Source organism: Tursiops truncatus, chromosome 17 (assembly GCF_011762595.2).
Source record: "Tursiops truncatus isolate mTurTru1 chromosome 17, mTurTru1.mat.Y, whole genome shotgun sequence".
NCBI lineage: Eukaryota > Metazoa > Chordata > Mammalia > Artiodactyla > Delphinidae > Tursiops > Tursiops truncatus.
The window spans coordinates 43,864,030-43,870,782 of record NC_047050.1 but is presented as its reverse complement, the minus strand read 5'-3'; the positions used below and the strand labels follow the sequence as shown (position 1 = coordinate 43,870,782).

The 6,753-nt window shown below is 39.6% G+C and overlaps 1 long non-coding RNA gene across 1 annotated transcript; it reads right to left on the bottom strand.

Moving 5' to 3' along the window:
- Positions 1 to 5,576: 5,576 nt before the first annotated feature.
- Positions 5,577 to 6,481, bottom strand: LOC141276923 (uncharacterized). The gene is made up of 2 exons (XR_012327296.1): positions 6,063 to 6,481; positions 5,577 to 5,875 (listed from the first exon to the last, which is right to left on the bottom strand). It is a non-coding gene; the product is annotated as an uncharacterized lncRNA (long non-coding RNA).
- Positions 6,482 to 6,753: the final 272 nt, after the last annotated feature.

Below are 6,753 nucleotides of genomic sequence, written 5' to 3'. Positions count from 1 at the left end.
TAGGTTGCTTCCATGTCTTGGCTATTGTAAATAGTGCTGCCGTGAACATTGGGGTTCACGTATCTTTTCGAATTAGAGTTTTCATCTTTTCTGTATATATGCCTGGGAGTGGGATTGCTGGGTCATTTGATAACTCTATTTTTAGATTTTTAAGGAACCTCCATACTGTTCTCCATACTGGCTGTACCAATTTACATTCCCACCAACAGTGTAGGAGGGTTCCCTTTTCTCCACAACCTCTCCAGCATTTATTATTTTTAGACTTTTTCATGACGGCCATTCTGATTGGTGTGAGATGATACCTCCGTGTAGTTTTGATTTGCATTTCTCTCATCATTAGCAGTGTTGAGCATCTTTAGTATGGTATTGTATTTAATAAAAAGTACCGTAAGTCTACTTTAAGCCTGTTCTCCCCAAAGTTTTAGATGCACCCGACTGTATAAAGTGTGTGAAAGAGAAAATTAGGCAATAAAAAAAATGGCTCTGTTAACAGCCTCTACATATTCACCTGTCATGATGCTGAACTTTTTTGATATAATTAGGTTTTGTACCAAGTTCACAATTATCACTATCAAATTGGTCTTATAGGTGAGCATGCATAGATTAAATAACTACTAAACCAAATATTTAGGAGAATGTATAAGGAGAAAGCTTCCCCACAATCAGACTAGAAAGTACCTTTCCTAGACTCGGGGGCAGTAGAGCTGCTGGGGGAACAATTTAAGGGTGGGTATTGGTGGGTCCCAAAGAGTGAGGCCCTGTAGCCTGGACCACAAGCTGGGACCCAGCAAGACTGTAAGACACATCATGGAAGGTCAGTGTGGGAGCAGCAGTGGGATGTGTGTCATGTTTCCCTGGCAAAGCCCTAAGGGAGTGGCCGAACCTAGAGAAGCAGTGGCTGTACATATGATGTGATGATGGGGCTCAGGCAGCCTCCCAGGTTTCTACACCCCAGAATACGACAGGAAGAGCAGAACAATACCTGCGTGCCTGTGGACAGCATAGAAGGAGGAGAAGGAAACACTGAAACTCTTGAATTGCTCTCTGAGAACAGAGGAGCAATGGGGTGTCCCAGGAGTGACATCCGATGACATCCCACCAGCCAGTGCCTTGACACCAGGAAAGCTCCCCATTTCTTAGGCATGAAACTGGGGAAAAGAAGGTGCTGGAGTAAGTCCCATATTGAGTCACCTTAAGTGTTACTACCCCAGTGGAATGGAGCCTCTTTTCCCCTTTTCCTTTCTGCTCGCCACGCACAGAGCAGAAAGGAAAAGGGAGAAAGAGGAGTTAGCACGGGAAGTGGAAGATATACAACACTGACGGCTTTGTTCAAACATCCTCACCTTAAATATCTGCTTCTATCTCAGTCTACCACTTCCCTCTCTCTCCCTCTCTCAGCTCCCCCCAACCCACGCATATTCTAGCCATTCTTTCATTTGCCTGCTCCTTGTTATTCAAGGTACAGCCAGATTTTTTTCTTTTCTTTCTTTATTTATTTGGCTGAGTTAGGTCTTAGTTGTGGAATGCGGGATCTTCACTGCGGCATGCAGGATCTTTCGGTGCAGCGCACAGGCTCTTCGTTGTGGTGCATGGGCTTCTCTCTAGTTGTGGCGTGCGGGCTCCAGAGCACGTGGGCTTAGTTGCCCTGTGGCATGGGGATCTTAGTTCCTCGACCAGCGATCAAACCCACGTCCCTTGAATTGGAAGGTGGATTCTTAACCACTGTACCAACAGGGAAGTCCCCAGACAGATTTTTTTCTGATTATAAAAGTAATATGTATTCATATTTTAAAATACATAAAGGTGTAAAAAAGAAAGCAAAACTCATCTTAATTCCACCACACAGAGATGAACACTGTTAATGCTTTGATCTATATCCCCTTAGACGTCTTTTCTATGCATATCTGTATGTATATATTTAAGAAATGAACCTTACCATGCAAAGATATTTTATAGCCTATTCCCACTCCATAAATGCATAACTCTTTCCATGTCAATATAGTTGCATGTCATCATTTTTAATAGGTACACAGTATTGTATAGTGCTTATAAATAAACCATAAGTCACTTTTTTGAGGGCCATGTAGGTGGTTTCTAATTTCTTGCAATTATGAACAATGTTGTGATAAACATCCTTGTGTTTTGGGGGGGTCTTTGGTTTGCTTGTCCAGTTCTTCCCCCAGGACAGTGGTTCTCAGAGTGTGTTCCATGGAGCCCGTGGAAATGCGTGAGGGGCTCCTGCAGGGGTGAGGTGAAGGCTGCAGGGCTTCAGCCCTTAATCTTCCTTCAACAATCATAGGTTCACGTCTCTCTGCTCCATTTGGGGAGAAGAAAGAGTTCCATCACTAAATGTAGCTGGAAATCCAGTGCTTTAGGACATAGTCAAGGAAAATTAAAATCGTTATGTCAGAGAGTATGCATGTTTAAAGATCTGATACTTACTGCCAAATGACTCCTGAAAGGGTATACTAATTTACACTCTTACCAAAAGCATATGTGTGCCTGTGTTTCCCACACCAACACTTTGCCTTTACAGAGCTCTAAAGGCAAAATCATTTTTTAAATGTCTATTTCTTTGATTAGTCATTATATTGCTTTCTTATTGCTGCTGTAATAAATTACCACAAACTTGGTAGCTTAAAAGAACATGAATTTATTATGTTGAAACAGAAGAATCTATTTCTTTCTTCTAGAAGCCTCCTGCATTCCTTGGCTTGTGGCACCTTCCTCCATCATTAGTCTAACTTCTGCTTCTCTCCTCGCATCTCCTTCTCTGATTCTGACCCTCCTGCCTCCCTCTTTCACTTATAAGGACCCTTGTGATTACTTTGGGACCACCCAGATAACCCAGAATAATATCACATCTCAAAATCCCTAATCACTTCTGCAAAACCTCTTTTGCTGTCACAGGTTCTGGGGTTTAGGACATGACATCTCTGGTGGGTCATTTTTCTACCTGTCACAGTAATGATATAGAGCGTGTTTTATTTATTGACAATCTGTAGTTCTTTGATAAATTATCCTTCTGTGACCTTTGCTCATTTTGCTATTAAGATATTTGTATTTTTCTAGTGGATTTGTAACACAAAAATTATATATTTTGGAATTATAGACGTGTTGCTTATTACGCATGTTGCAAATCTTTTTCTTCACATTTCTGGTTTTTAAACTTTCTTTAGGCCGTGTGTTAGTCTGCTTGAGTTGCCATAACAAAATAGAATAGTCTGGGTACCTTAAACAACAGAAATCTATTTTCTCACAGTTCTGGAGGTTAGAGCTCCAAGATCAAGGTGTCAGCACGGTCAGTTTCTGGAGAGAGCTTTCTTCCAAGCTCACCGATGGCTACCTTCTTGCTGTGTCCTCACACGGCACGGAGAGAACAAGCTCTCTGGTGTCTCTTCTTAAAAGGTCATGAGGGCCTCACCCTCTTGATCCTCATCTAACCCTAACTACCTTCCAAAGGTCCCATCTCCAAATACCATCACATTGAGGGTTAGGACTTATGGCTTTCATGGAGACACAAACATTCAGTCCGTAACAGGAAAAATTTGGATTTTCATGTGGTCTAATCTGTCAATCATATTCTTGATGCCTTTTGTCTTCAGTGATATGTTAGCTTAGCAAGGCCTCTTTCACCAGAGATACATAAACATGTACGTACACTTTCTTCTTAAACTTTTATATATTTGCCTTATTTTACATTCAAATTTTAATCATTCTGGAATATAATTTGGGGTAAATTCTGACTCTGTTTTCTTGCCAGTTAAAGTACTTTGTTTACCATTTTATTCTTCAAATAACAGCTTCAAAATAGTCTCTAAGGACATAAGCTTTTAACCAGACAGGAGTCCTGGATTTGCCATTATCTGAATACTGGCCTGTTGAAACCAGTTTTCCTCCTTCCCTTTCTCTGCTAGTTGTAGAAATTACTTTTTGTCTTTCTGGAAAATCCATTCATTCAGTAAAAGACCAACAACTAAAGCCAACTTTTTTTTTAAAGGAAACAATGAGTTTCCTTAATATTTCAGGCTTGAACAGCATTCTGTGTATAGCAATTTACCATCAACCCATATGAATGTGTACTTAGAGCTTTGACATTCCTTTGAATCCTAAAGTTATTTGGTTTTCAAAACCAATGGAAAAACACTATCCGTGGAAGAAAACTATTTAGATATTTGAACTTTAAAAACCTTGGGCTTTATCTGTTGGGGCCACTTAGTGTTCTGCACAAGCCAGCATGAAATGTTTGTGCCTGGGAATGAAGGGTAGGGGTAAAGCTTCAAACCGCAGAAAGGCGAGTTCTAAATCTTATGACACAGGCTCAGTAATTTATAACTACACACAATGCTGGTACATTATACATTAATAATCCTAATTCTAAAATAACATAACACAGTATATCATAGTACAATAACACGTATAAAGTGATTTTAATGATTAAATAGTCAATTGGATTAAAATTCCCATTTAATCCAATGCCTTTCTTAAGCTCCTACTATGTGTCTTGGCCCTGTGTTTCCAGGCAGTAAAAAGTGCATGACAACAAAACAAACATTTGTGATGCAAATAATTTTGAGATGGAATACAAATTTGTTGAGTTAATACATAAATTTATGTGTTGTATATATGGTGTGATATTACAGGATACATTATAGCTAATACCGTGAAAGTAATTTTTCTATTTCACAGTCAGACCTTGAAAATGAGTAGTTTCCAATCCACAAATGTGTTGAATTTCAAAGGTCTGTTTCTAAATCAGTGGTTCAAAACTCAGAAATTATGTCACTATAAAAATAAGATTCTAAGTAGTGGTGAGAACCAGCCTAACTATAGATTTTTTGTTTGATTGAAATTACACACATTTTCTATGAGAGGTAGTTGAAATTATATACATTTGTTACAAGGGATACTTTTCAGATATGATACTAGTGATTAAAAGAGGAAAGCAATAGAACTTAATAAGACACGGTCTGTTTATCTAGAATGATAGTCCTTAAGGAAGTTGAAAGTTTAGTACAAAGAGAATGACTTTTGTGGAAATTCCAGAAAGTTTCAGAGACCTTTTCAAGGGGTTAGAGGTTGATGGCGTGGGTCTGAATTATGTCACAATTGTTCTTCTCCTTGTTTTTAATACAATGTGTTGTTCCACTGTTCATGCTTATCAGCCACATTTACTGCTCTGTTTTAATTAATAAATGGGATGCTGAGAAGCCAGGAGCAGTGGGTTAATGAAGGAGAGGGCACAGAATTTGTGAGATCACCCCTCGGGGGAAGAAAGGAGATGGTAGAGAAAAGAGTCAGTGGCCTCTGTGAATTGGCCCCAAGGCCATTGTGGGGAATCCTGCTGAAGATGCATAAAGTTCCTCAAATAATAACCATGGTCTCTGCTGCCCAGCTTTCCTCACCTAACTAGTGGTTCTGGTACTGAAAGTTGCCACAATTAGGACTGAGACTATTGCTCCCTCAGTGGAGGGGAGATTTACATAACTTGGGGGAGAATTTGGGGATTGGTGATAATTAAAGAAACAAAAACAACAAAGTCAATTATTAATTCAAGAAAAAACAAAAAAAACAAGTAGGGAAGGAGAAGTGATTATAGTACACTACACGGCTCAGCTGTCAGTAAGATTTTTACAATCATAAAAGATAAACACTTATACCAGTTAGCAATTTGTTGCCTTTGGCCCCAGATTCAAACTCCATTTCTTGACCTGTGAAAGTTGATCTGGATCCTCAGTTCCTCCTTTGCGCTGACGTGGTGTTAAAAGCTTCGTCAGTAGAGGGCACCAGAGGGAAACTGCAGGAGGAAGAGGCTTCTCTTCCCAGGTACCAGTGTTTTCTGTTTTCCTCCTTGCTCCAACTGTTTGGTTGCCAGCTATGGATGGGTTGGGGAAGACATTCAGTGGCATGCACCTATATTAACAAATTTTTGCAGCACTCCAATGAGTAGATTCCCACTGAATCATGCCAGCACCCCAGTGGTTGGCTTCTCAGCCCTGGCCTGACAGCCCTTCAGAGAGGCTTCTTCTGCTTGCTAGTCCTGGCCATGCTTTTCTACCCACCTGCACCCTGGAGCAGTGTCTCCTGCTTGTCCAATAAGTGTTGACCAGCTCTGGCCTGGAGCAACTCAGTGTACTTCTCTGCCATCTGAGCCTCAGGAAGGGATGTTTCTTCCTTGAGTAGCTTTGTTCATCTCTAGGGTATATTTCAGAGTTCTCTTTCTTCCATAGATGATCCTATATTGCAGTTAATAATTCTTATGTTAAATTTTCCCTCTACAAATCACTGTGCAGTTTCTGACTCCTGATTGGACCTTGATTAATTCAACACTAAATACTTAACTAACAAAAATTATTTACCTGTTTTGGGAAGATGGGGAGTTAGAAAGAGAGAGAGTGTGTGTGTGTGTGTGTGTGTGTGTATGTGTATGAGAGAGAGAGAGGAAAAGAGAAAGAGAGAGAGAAGGTAGCTAAATCCTTATCTTGCATAGTAGGACGTTGATAACTAAAATATAAAATTGAAAAATATATAGAATACAGTATAAGATTGTTATTTGGAGATTTGAAAGGGGTTGTATTAGGAAATGGAGTGTGAGGTATCTGCCATTTTTGTAACAAACCTTGTATTTGACTCTTTATGATCATAGATAACTTTGATAAGAAATAAAATGATAAACAGAAAATCACTGAGGTTGAAACAAATGAACAAAAAGAGAAGGAAGAAGAGAAAGTTACAAAGTTTGTGGAATATCAA